This window comes from Bos indicus x Bos taurus, chromosome 3, assembly GCF_003369695.1.
Source record: "Bos indicus x Bos taurus breed Angus x Brahman F1 hybrid chromosome 3, Bos_hybrid_MaternalHap_v2.0, whole genome shotgun sequence".
Classification (NCBI taxonomy): domain Eukaryota; kingdom Metazoa; phylum Chordata; class Mammalia; order Artiodactyla; family Bovidae; genus Bos; species Bos indicus x Bos taurus.
In genome coordinates this window covers 78,452,502-78,465,899 of record NC_040078.1, presented here as the reverse complement: position 1 = coordinate 78,465,899, position 13,398 = coordinate 78,452,502, and positions in this window count along the sequence as shown.

Genomic DNA, 13,398 nt, shown 5'->3' with positions numbered 1-13,398 from the left:
CTGTGTTTTTCCTTTACCAAACAGGATTATTTTTTATCTTGTTTTTATACTAGGTCCTGTGACTTTTTCAGAATATATAATATACAGTTGACCCTTGAACTACACAGGTTTGAACTGCATGGGTCCATTTACATGCAGATTTTTTTCAGTAGTAAATACCACATGATCCATGTTTGGTTGACTCTGTGGGTGTGAGACATTGGATGACAAGAGGAACACTATACAGAGGGCAGACCGTAAATTACACAGAGTTGCAACTGGGTGGAGGGTCAGCACCCCAGCCTGTGTGTTGTACAAAGGTCAGCTGTACTTCAAGTGTCATTTTGCTTGTTCTAAGAAGTGAACTTGAATGTGCATTTAAAGTTTACTTATTCTGTGAAGAACATTGAGGACTTGCCATATAAACTGGGGTTGAACTTCTAATTCTCCTTTGTCCAAATCGATGGTAAAAACCTTCTTCACATTTAAAAGTCAGTGGTGACAAGTTCTCATCATGTTTCCATATGCAATATTCAACAAACATTTGGGCCTGTACTTGTGCCAGCTGCTGTGCTTAACTTAGGCCTGCAGAGACGTAGCGTGTTGTCCTCAAGGCATTAGGTGAGTGCAACAGTGGAAGTGTATGCTGAGTCCAAGGAGGGCACAAGAAAAGGAAGAGTAGGCATGAGCTCAGGGGAGTAAAGAGCCAATGGCTGTTTGCCCGTAATTCTAGCTACGTAAGATTTCCCTTGAACTTATTGTATTTGTTAGAAATTAGGCAACTATAAGAGGAACTAAACAGCCTCTTGATGAGGGTGAATGAAGAGAGTGAGAAAGCTGGCTTAAAACTCAGCATTCAGAAAACTAAGAGCATGGCATCTGGTCCCATCACTTCATAGCAAATAAGGGGAAAGGTGGGAACAGTGATAGATTTTCTTTTCTTGGGCTACAAAATCACTGCAGATGGTGACTGCAGCCATGAAATTAAAAAATACTTGCTCCTTGGAAGAAAAGCTAGACGAACCTAGACAGTGTATTAAAAAGCAGAGATGTCACTTCACTGACAAAGGTCCATATCGTCAGAGCTATGATTTTTCCAGTAATCATGTATGGATGTGAAGGTTGGTTCATAAAGAAGGCTGAGCGCCAAAGAATTGATGCCTTCAAATTGTGGTGCTGGAGAAGACTCTTGAGACTCTCATGAACTGCAAGGAGATCAAACCAGTCCATCCTAAATGGGAAACCCTGACTATTCATTGGAAGGACTGATGCTGAAACTGAAGTGTCAATACTTCGGCCACTTGATGTGAAGAGCCAACTCATTGGAAAGGACCCGGATGCTGCAAAGATTGAAGGTAAGGAGAAGGGCAGTAGTGGATGAGATGGTTGGATAGCATCACTGACTCAGTGAACATGAATTTGAGCAAATTCTGGGAGACATTGAAGGCATGGGGAGCCTGATACACTGCAGTCCATGGGGTCACAAAGAGCTGAACATGACTTAGCTACTGAACAACAACAAGCAACATTAATGTGTGAGTCCCATGAGAAGGCTTTCGTTTTTACCATATCCTGCAGGGCTGATTATAACAGCTGTGGCTTATTCAGGACTCACCCCCTGTTGTCATTCAGTTTCCGGGAAGCAGTATAAGATGAGGAGACTCTTGATCTCCTGAAGTTTGAGAGAGTTGAAGGCTAATGCACATTTGGCCTGATTAAAATTCCACTTTTTGCTATTATCACTAACACTTATGGTTGACTGTAGAGTTGGCCGAAAATGTCTTTCTGCACACCAACTAGAAAGTGTTTATAGAGTGAGTTCAGTAAGTTTTAAATGGTCTTCCTCCTTTTCTCTGAAAGACAATTGAATTAAGTGTATAAAAAGCTTAAGTGTCTTAAAGAGAAAAAGAAATCTGGACCCTGAATTGGGGTAGTTTCTTTCAGAACCGAAAGAGATCAAGTGGAGAATGGCATCAGAACCGCTTCAAACTCCTGACCAGGAAATCTAGGTTTAGGGAGAGAACTTGCCCTTAGTCTACTCCTGTCCCTAGGATGCTCTAGCTGAGTGAATGTGAGAAACCAGTTCCAGCTACAAGCTAAAGAGGTGCCAGTCATCCTGAGAATGAAGACTCCCATCAATCCCCTCTGAACACACAGTTGTAGACAGTGGAAGTTTATTTGGTTGGCTAGTGGTTCTGAGCTTTAAAACACCCTGAATTACCTGCTTCATTAACTGCTTTGCCTTGTGGCCTCATTATTTGCATCTGCCTCCACTGTTTAGTGGGCAGGCATCTGCATTGTAAAAACACTCTCTATAAAGACAATTGGGCTGTGTCCACAAATTTCATAAGTGGCTAATTTTGTTAATAATACTGAGCCTAAAAGGGTGAAATGGCTTACTTAGCTCTTACCTGCCACAATCCTGTGTCACACCTTTAAGTGAAAAGAGGATATTCCCGGTTTTGTTAAAGGGATATGTTTCATGTAGATATTTGGTTAGGAAAATCAATGAAGGTCATATGCCAAAAATAATAGTTACTTCTAAGTGTTGGGATTATGGTGGTCTTAAAAACAAGTCTTCAATTTAGCGCTTGTCACGGGTGCCATTTTGATTTTGTAGGGTTATCCCCTCCTGATCACAAGTCTCATGAAAGAGGGCCATGTCTGTTTTCTTCACCATATACCCAAATCCAACCACAGTGCCCCTTGCCTTACAGATTTGCTCCCTGGGCACATTACACTGCTTTTCCAATTGCTTATAATTGCTTTTCCCATGTGTTTTTAAAAGGGCCAGGCTCAACTGACCAGACTCGTGGGAGATTTCCCACTCGATTTCCCTGTACCTTTGGGGATAAATCCTAAATTGTACTTCATATTAACCCCCACCTCTCCACCTGCCTTTCATTTTGTGAAAGTGCATTTCATTCAGACACTCCCATCAGTTAATGCCATTGCTGGTAAAGACACTACCACTTTCCTTGGGGCTTTGTTTTAGCTCTGACTGCAGAGAAGGCAATGGCACCCCACTCCAGTACTCTTCTGGAAAATCCCATGGACGGAGGAGCCTGGTAGGCTGCAGTCCATGGGGTCTCTGGGAGTCGGACACGACTGAGCGACTTCTCTTTCACTTTTCACTTTCATGCATTGGAGAAGGAAATGGCAACCCACTTCAGTGTCCTTGTCTGGAGAATCCCAGGGACAGGGGAGCCTGGTGGGTTGCCGTCTCTGGGGTCGCACAGAGTCGGACACGACTGAAGCGACTTAGCAGCAGCAGCAAGAATTTTGAAACTTATTTCCTCAAAAAGTTTCTCGTTAAAATTAAGAAAACAGCATCTCCCATTGCTTTTGTTAACTCTATACTTCACCATAAGGGCTTTCCAGGTGGTGCTAGTGGTAAGGAGGCCTCTTGCCAATGTAAGAGACACGAGATGTGGGTTTGATCCCTGGGTCAGGAAGATCCCCTAGAGGAGGTCATGGCAACCCACTCCAGTCTTCTTGCCTGAAGAATCCTGTCGACAGAGGAGCCTGGCACACTACAGTCCATAGTGTTGCAAAGAGTTGGACATGACTGAAGCAACTTAGCACACATACCTCAATGTTCTCCCTCTCCCTAAAGTCTGTTGATGAGGGGTGGGGGTGGGAAAAAGGATAGGGGGGGCTACATGGGTGAGTAGAAGAAACACTCAACATGAATGTCAGTGGTTACATGGCTAGCCTGCATCACCCTCTGGGCTCCACAGAGTACCCAAGTCAATATTTGTGACTTGACTACTAGCAATATCACAGCCCTTTTTATGCTTTTAGTTGAATTTTAGATTATCCTGTTGAAAAGTCAACTTATTATAGTTAAAAACAATGTTTCTGAAGCAGGGTCAGTTTATATCCGTCACTGACTCAATGGACATGAGTTTGAACAAACTCGGAGATAGCGGAAGACAGGAAGCTGGTGTGCTGCAGTCCATGGGGTCACAGAATCAGAAAAGATTTAGCAACTGAACAAAGCATTTACAAGGTATATCCCATAGGCCAACAGTGAAAGCAATGAACTTAACCTGATGGCTTGGAGCCTCATTAATGTTTTTAATCAGTGCTTCTAAATATTCCTTTTCAGAACAAATAGCTGAAAGCCCCACTGTACCTGGCCTTGTTATTTCCTTATTTCTGTTTATGTACCTCATTTCCACCAAGAGATAAGTCTAAAATATGCACAGTTGACCATTAACACAGATTTGAACTGTGTGGGTCCTCATATGAGGATATCTTTTCCCAATAAATAGAGTATTTGTATTTTCATTTTGCAGATCCTTAAGTGTGGAGAAAAATTTGTGTTTGATTAGAGATCACAATACATGGAATCAAAAGAACTAGGGTTTGAGTACTGATTGTATCCAAACTGGCTCAGCTTCCTGCCTTTGGGTGAATCATTTACTAAGTCCTTTATTTTGAGGCAGACATAGCAGCACTCAGGTTTTCAACTGTTCAGGGTTGGGGTAAGCATCTCTAATAGCTCCATTATTCAAAGGTCAACTGTGCTTAGAATCTTCCTGTTCAAACAGCATTTTTTACACCATGCCACCTCTTTGCATTCTACTCATCCAAATTCAGCCATATTTCAAGATTTCTCCTCTTGATTTTGCCATTACTTTGTAATCTTAAAGCTTCCCTAGTGGCTCAGACACTAAAGAGTACCTGCAATGAGAGAGACCCAGGTTCAATCCCTGGGTCAGGAAGATTCCCTGGAGGAGGAAATGGCAATCCACTCCAGTATTCTTGCTTGGAGAATACCATGGACAGAGGAGCCTGGCGGGCTATAGTCCATGAGATCACAAAGAGTCAGACACAACTGAGTGACTTCACTCATTCGTAATCTTATGCTAAAGAAAACACTAAAACTGCCCATCTGTAAAGCACAATACCCACAGTGATATCACAGAGATGATAAAATCACACATGGGGAATGTTTATCCCCAGAAACTACTAGATACTCAGTAGTTGCACAGGTTTATAATCCCTCATCCAAAATCCCTGTAGCCCTAATTTTTCAGATTTTAAGGAGGTAATATGTATATTTTATAAAAGATCAATAGCAGAGTATAGAACCATATTAATAGAGTATAGAACCATTAATGTCCACAATAAAATGTGTTCATGGCTTCCCTGGTGGCTCAGTGGTAAAGAACCTGCCTGCCAATAAAACATGAGTTCAATCCCTCATCTGGGAAGATCTCACATGCCACGGAGCAACAAAGCCTGTGTGCCACAACTATTGAGCCTGTGCTCTAGAGTCCAGGAACTGCAACTACTGAGCCCACATGCCACAGCTACTGAAGCCTGCATGTCCTGAAGCCTGTGCTCTGCAACTAGAGAAGCCACCGCAATGTAAGTCTGCACCGCAACTAGAGTAGCAGTCTGCTGCAACTAGAGAAAGCCCACGCAGCAACAAAGACCCAGCACAGCCAAATAAAATAGGAAGCCAAAAGTAAACTAGCTCGGTGTGCTTTGCTAGGTACGACAGCTCCAACAGAACACTGTGCACTGGGCCTTCTGCAGAGCCAACAAGAAGCCTATAAATGAAGCAGCAGCTGTGTGAGGGAACCTGCCGGAGCCCAAAGAGTCAGCAATGATGTAGCAACTGGAACCTCCCACTCAATCCTCATTTTATGGAAGGGAACACCTAAGGCCTAAAATGGGGAAATGACAGGTCCAAAGTTCAACAGCCTTAGACTGAGCTTAGATAAGATCAGATCCCTCTCTTCTCTTCCTTCACAACACTTAATAGTTCATGTATTCAAATGGCAACCCACTCCAGTGTTCTTGCCTGGAGAATCCCAGGGACGGGGGAGCCTGGTGGGCTGTCGTCTCTGGGGTCGCACAGAGTCGGACACGACTGAAGTGACTTAGCAGCAGCAGCAGCATTCTTGGCTAGGACCATGGGCTCAACCCTTAGCTTATCAGTCCCTCTGGCCAGAGGAGTGAAGTACTATCAGCCACCTTGCAGGCAACTCATAAGGTGGCAGACCCTTTTGGATTCATTTGGCTAGGATGGTTGGAAGAGCCATTTGTTCAAAAGGAGCACGTGCTGGTCACAGAAGGGTCAGTAGGCGGCTGAAACAACACGATGACAAAAAATACCGTGTACCATATTGAGTGGTTGCCATTCCATGCACTGGGATAGATATTCATAAATCAAAGTCACGACATTGTTTTCCCCAACCTACAAAATGGGAAACTAAGCCACCTTGAGAAGATGAAAGACCTTTCCAATCATTTGGATTTTGTCCACTTTCTATTTTTCCAAGTCAGATCTTTGCATTGCTTTCAGGAAAGAAGTGTGTTATGAGGTAAAAAGCACATGTTGTTCACTAACATTTTCTCCTAGACTATTTCTCACAAGTCAGTTCTGAAAGAAGAAAGTCCCCAAATTGGTGGAGGGGGGAGGAGACGGGGGTGGGCTAAATGGTCCTTAGGCTCTGGGAAAAACTGGAATGCAAGTCTCATCGTCTAGCGAGACATCAGAGGAATGGCCGCACGGGGACAGGACAGGCTGCACACGAGGCATCGGAACAGGAAGAGAAACCACCTCTGCGTCAGAGTTTGGGATCTGTGCTGCCACCTGCCTTCAAAGGACACCGTAGAGTCGGTCACTAAGGGGTGACCGTGAGGGGCTGAAGGTAAGTGACAAGGTGCCCCGTCTATATTCCAGGCATCATACAACTCCCTCAAATCTTGTCTAACCTTAGAGAAGGGCTAAGATTGAATTTCCTGGTAAGTGGCAAGATGGGGACTCATCTAATTTGATTTAAAGGAATAGCTTGACCCTCGCTCCACACTCAAACATTACACTGTACTGCAGCTCTGGGAACTCAGAGCAAAAGGTAGGCCTTACAGGAAGGCAAGTGTATATTCTATAAAGCAAAGAATTTCTCACAATCACCACTGTTCAACAATGGGAACTTCCTGTGCCTGTTTTTTCACCTCTAAAATAAGTTAATATGATACTTTAGAGAGTTAAAATGTATCAATATGTAAGGTGCCCACAGCACGAAGCAAATGCTCAGTAAATTTATTTTTACTGTGGATAGTGCAAGCACTCCATTTCATTGCTACACACCAAATTTACCTTTTTGGAAAACACTTGGAAACCTAAGCTAAATACCTTAAAAATGTTTATGTTTGGTCTCCTGAAGCCAGATTTAGGTTTAAAAAAATACACAACTCACCACAGTTTTACTTATAAACAAAAAATAGAAACAAATTTCATCATCACCTACTAATCTTACCTCCTAAAATAATGCAAATCCTGTTTCTCTTCCATGCTTTCACAGCCACATTAGGACTCCATAGTTTCTCACCAGGACCGTGCATCCTTCTCAGCTGAGGTACTTACCTGTACAATCCCCCTCTTCTTTGAACTTTCCCTGGCAGCATCCTCATCTGACCAAAAGTAGTTCCTTGCTTTAGGCACACTGGCAGCCAGTGGGCCAAAACTGGCTGGCAGATCCGTTTTGTTTTCATTTAAATGCCTTTAAGCAGGTAGATACCACAAGCCCTACCACTATTATAGTGTGGATTGCGTTTATTCAGATTCATAATTTTTACCTGCCTGACCCCTGTAAGATGTGAATTCATCAGTCTACAGTATACAGTCCAAATACTGCAGCTGCCATGATCTTCCTAAAAGGAAGAAAAGGCCATGTTTCTGCCTTGCTGTGCTCAGTAAATGTAGCTACTGACTGGATGTATTCAAGAAATACTGTGTCCCTACAAACATATCCAGCACTGTTCTAGGTGCCAGGGACATCAGAACAAACAAAACAGACCAACATCTCTGCCTTCATTGAGCTTACATTTCATTAGAGGAGACAAGTGCTGTGGAGGTGAAGCATGGAGAAACCAGGGAGTGTGGTGGGGTACCACCACAGAAGGCCCAGAGAGATGGCATGCGCTATAAAGACATGGGGGGAGGGTGGAATGCATTCCAGACAGAAACCGATAGGATGGCCCTGGAATGTTGGAGGCCTGTACCTCCAGTGCTTTCCCAGTGGAATCCTAGTTGTCCCTCTAAGTATCAGCTCAAATGCTCTCCCAAGAGATTTTCTTACCATTCCCAGTTAGGATGGCATTCTTCCTCCCTCCCACAGCTTCTTACATACAGCTCAGGTAGTTTCATGATTCTGTCATCATTTGTAGATATTGTCCTCAAAAATACTCATTGAAAAAAAATAAGTTACCCGAAGGATAAGCAGACACGATGAGGCACTCCGGTGAACTTTCCCGCTGCAGTCTCCTAACACAGGGATGTTATCTGTAATTCTTTAAATAGGCTTTGGAGTCAAAGCTCAGATTTCAGTTTATCTGAGGGACAAAGCCCTCAGCCTTGCTTAAGGTACTATTTTTACAGCAACACTGTAACATGGAAACACATGATATGAAGTTTTAACTCCATGAAAGCATATAGTAGGCATAACATAAATAAGTAATACTGCTTTTCCTTCTTGTAAAACAAACAGTGGCTCAGATGGCAAGAATCTGCCCGCACTGCAGACCTGGGTTTAATTCCTGTGTGGGGAAGAGCCTCTGAAGAAGGGAATGCCCACTCCAGTATTCTTGCCTGGAGAATTCCACGGACAGAAGAGACTGGCGAACTACAGTCCATAGGGTCACAAAGTCAGACACAACTGAGCGACTAACAGTTTCCCTTTCTTCACTATCACATAGCCCCCAGTGGCAGCTGTTACCACAAGAGGGCACCATCAGCACAGCTGAAAAGCATGGCTGGTTGCTTTTCCTTCTCAGATTGAACCAGCTACCAGCTTCATCAGCTTTAAATCCACTGTGTATGAACTCTGAATGAAGAATGCCACCAACAGACAGGCATATGGTGGTGATAAGATAGGTCCCACCAAGTTTATTACAGGCAGACTAGGAAAAACAAGAATCTAGTTTGAGAACTTCTCTGGTTGTCCAGTGGTTAAGAATCTGCCTTGCAACAGAGGGGATGCAGGTTTGACCCCTGGTTCGGGAACTAACACTGGGGGGTGCAGTGGGGGTCATGGCAGCTAAGCCCCAAGTACTGAAACTGCATACTCCAGGGAGCCGTACACAACAAGGAAAGATCCCACATGATGCAACTAAGACCCAACACAAATAAATCAGTTCAGTTCAATTTAGTCACTTAGTCGTGTCTCTTTGCGACCCCATGGACTGCAGCACACCAGGCTTCCCTGGCCATCACCAACTCCCAGAGCTTACTCAAACTCATGTCCATTGAGTCAGTTATGCCATCCAATCATCTCATCCTCTGTCATCCCCTTCCCCTACCACTTTCAATCTTTCCCAGCATCAGGGTCTTTTCAAACGAGTCAGGTGTTCGCATCAGGTGGTCAAAGTATTGGAGCTTCAGCATCAGTCCTTCCAATGAATAATCAGGACTGATTTCCTTCAGGATGGACTGGTTGGATCTCCTTGCAGTCCAAGGGACTCTCAAGAGTCTTCTCCAACACCACAGTTCAAAAGCATCAATTCTGTGCTCAGCTTTCTTTATAGTCCAACTCTCACATCCATATATGAACACTGGAAAAACCACAGCCTTGACTAGATGGACCTTTGTTGGCAAAGTAATGTCTCTGCTTTTCAATATGCTATCTAGGTTGGTCATAACTTTTCTTCCAAGGAATAAGCGTCTTTTAATTTCATGGCTGCAGTCACCATCTGTAGTGATTTTGGAGCCCCCCAAAATAAAGTTTGTCACTGTTTCCATTGTTTGCCCATCTATTTCCCATGAAGGGATGGGACCGGATGCCATGATCTTAGTTTTCTGAATGCTGAGTTTTAAGCCAACATTTTCACTCTCCTCTTTCACTTTCATCAAGAGGCTCTTTAGTTCTTTGCTTTCTGCCATAAGGGTGGTGTCATCTGCATATCTGAGGTTATTGATATTTCTCCTGGCAACCTTGATTCCAGCTTGTGCTTCATCCAGTTCAGCATTTCTCATGATGTACTCTGCATATAAGTTAAATAAGCAGGGTGACAATATACAGTCTTGACGTACTCCTTTCCGGATTTGAAACCAGTCTGTTGTTCTATGTCCAGTTCTAACTGATGCTTCTTGAATTAATTAATGAAAAACAAAAAGAAACTCATGTGGTGGTGAAGAGCAAAGACTGATCAGGATTGGAATGTGGGTTCCACAACTCCAGTGCACAGCTGTTACCTCCCTGAGCTTCATGTGTAAAAAGGTTGTGCCAGGCCTCTGCTAGAGGCTGGGTGCTAGTCCCAGTGAGCTCAGTCTTACTGCACAGATGGATGGATAGACAGAAGAAGATGCCTGTCCCTTTTCTTCTATAGGGAAGAAGTCCTGAAGGGCCCTGGTTTCCACTTACCTGCTGTGGATACACAAAAGCCCCAATTCTGTGCTCTGCCCCAATAACTGACAGCCCTCTGAGTGGAAGCTGAGCAAGATGATAAACCAGTAGAGGAACGGCTGCGTGAAAGAGCACATATCTCAAAAATTAGAAAGAAAAAACTCTGATAAGACATTAAAAGTTGATTACAACAAATGCCTTAGGGACAGTCTCTCAAAGCAGGATATTCAAGCTGAAAAAAAAAAAAAATGGAATTGGAAGTAGAACCATATACAAAAGCTAACTAACAATAGACCTAAGATGTAAAATTATACAACTCTTAGAAGAAAATACAGAGAAAAGTCTTCATGACAATGGACTTGTCAATTATCTCTTGGATATGACACCAAAAGAATAGTCAACCTAAGTAAAAATAGACAAATCACACTACATCAAAATTTAAAACTGTACATCAAAGGACACCAGTCAACAAGAAGCAAAAGGCAACCTACAGAATGGGAGAAAATAGTTGCAGATAATTTGATAAGGGGTTAAAATTCATAATACTTTATAACTGCAGTTATAAAGTTCAAGCACCAAAAAATCCAATTAAAAGCACCAAAAAATCTCTACAGTTCAAGCACCAAAAAATCCAATTAAAAAAAAAATGGACTTGAATAGACATTTCTCCAAATAAAGTATATTACGTGAGCAACAAGCATATGAAAAATGCTCACTAGTTGTTAGAAAAATACAAATCACAATAAGATGATATCATCTCACACTAAGCAGGATGGCTACCAATAAAAGAAAATAACAAGTGTTGACAAGGATGTGAAATTGGAATCTTTGTGCACTACTGGTGGGAACGTTAAATGGTACAGTCACAATGGAAAACAGTACAGCCATTCCTCAAAAAATTTAAAATAGAATTATTATATGACCTAGCAATTCCAAAGAAGAATCAAAAGCCTATTTGTACAGCCACTCCTATAGATTTTGTGTCCCATCCCCTGCTCCCAATTCATCTGTTAAAACCCCAATCCCTGACAAGATAGTATTTGCAGATGTGGTCTTTGGTAGGTAGCTAAATCATGAAGGTGGAGCCCTCAAGATTAAGAGTCCTTTTAAGAAGAATCAAGACAGCTTGCTTCCTCTCTGCTCTCTCCCACGTGAGGCTTTGAGAAGATGGACATCTGCAAACCAGGAAGCGGACTCTTAGCAGCTGCCACATCTGCTGGCATTTTGATCTTGGACATTCCAGCCTCAGAGCTGTGAGAAATCAATGTTTGTTATTTGCCATCTATGGCCATTTGTTAGAGCAACTCAAAGTGACAGCTTGGCATGTTTAGCAATTCTTATTCACAATAGCCACATGCTGGAAGAAACCAGTGTCCAGCAGCGGATGGACGGATATACAAAAGCTAGCATATACATACAATGGAAAATTATTCAGCCTTGGAAAGAAATGCTGACACGTGCTATGACACAGATGACCCTCAAGGACATTATGTTAAGTGAGATGAGACAGTCACAGAATGACAGATACTGTACGATTTTACTTACAGGAGTTATCCAGGGAGGCACAAAGTAGAATGGTAGTTGCTGGGGTCTGGGGGCAGCGGGGACTGAGCTCTGTAATGGTTACGGACTGCAGTTTTACAAGATGGAAAAGGTTCTGGAGCCTGGCTGCAGAACAGTGTGAATATACAGTATTGGTCCTGAACTGGACACTTCAAAAACATTAAGACAGTAAGTTTTACATTATGTATCTTACCACAGTTCTTTTTTAATGCCTTAATGTACTTCTACCTGTTTTTGCCAGTACCAATAGCTTCTTGAATAGCATGTTTTATATTTGGGGGTTATTTCCTAATAAAGTTATTCAGAGTCTTAAGCACCTGATTAAGGAGATGAAATGTTTTAAAGGCAATTTTTATATGCATTTCTTTCCTTTCAGTTTACCACAAGTACACCAGTCACTGAATATTGAATCATATGTGCTATTCGTGCAAAGGATTGAATGGCTGTAAAGGAAAAACTGCTCCCAGGTCATCTTCTCTGCACTGTACTCACATTTCTGGTTACCAAACGTGTGTTTTTGCCCCATACCAAGCCAATCTGCTACATGGGCTACATGAGCTACAATTCAGTTCTGATACTGAACTTGGAGTTAGTATCAGATCCCGCAGCAAAAGGCTGAGTCCCACAAGACTGTTCCTTCAACCCATTTCCAACACAAATCACAAATCCAGATTGCCACCTGTGCTTCTGACCAAACAGCTATAAATCACACTCTTCTCAGGTTCGATTAATTTGTGGGAGTGGCTCACAGAACTCAGGAAAACAGTTTACTTACTAAACTATTGGTTTATTACAAAAATATGTAACTCGGGAATAGCAGATGAAGAGCTGCAGAGGGCAAGGAGTGTGGGGCGCATGCAGAACCTGCACACTGTTCCAGGAGACCATCACCTAAGCACGTTCAGTAACTTGGGAGCTGTCCAGATCTCATAGTTCATGGACGTTTACGTAGGCTTCATTATGTTGACATGATTGACTCAATCAATGGCCACAGATTTAACCTCCAGCTCCTCTCCCCTAGCCTCTCTTCTCTTCACTTGGAAAGAGCAGATGTATGGAGGCTGAAAGTTCCAATATAAATCTCTCAGTTGGTTCCCCTGGCAACCAGTTCCCAGCCTTAGGGAGTTTCCAAAAGCCATCTCATTAACATAACCTTAGGAATGGTTGAAAGATGCTAACAAAAGGCACCCTTTTCACCTTTATGGCTCTGGAGCTATTTCATGAACTGGAAACAAAACTACATACTCTAATAAAAGATTTTCCTGTAGCTCTTATATAGGAAATTACATGGGTTTTAGGAGCAGTGTGCCAGGAATAAGGACAAAGACTAAATACATATTTCTTATTATAAATCATAATATCACATTGGCAAACAGTATTTTCTCTATTGTGTCTCAGTCAACTAATTGGGATGTCATCCTCTTAAACTGAGGCAGACTTACAGCTCTTGACTGTCTCTGCAGGCACTTAGAAAGAAATTTTAATACATGGG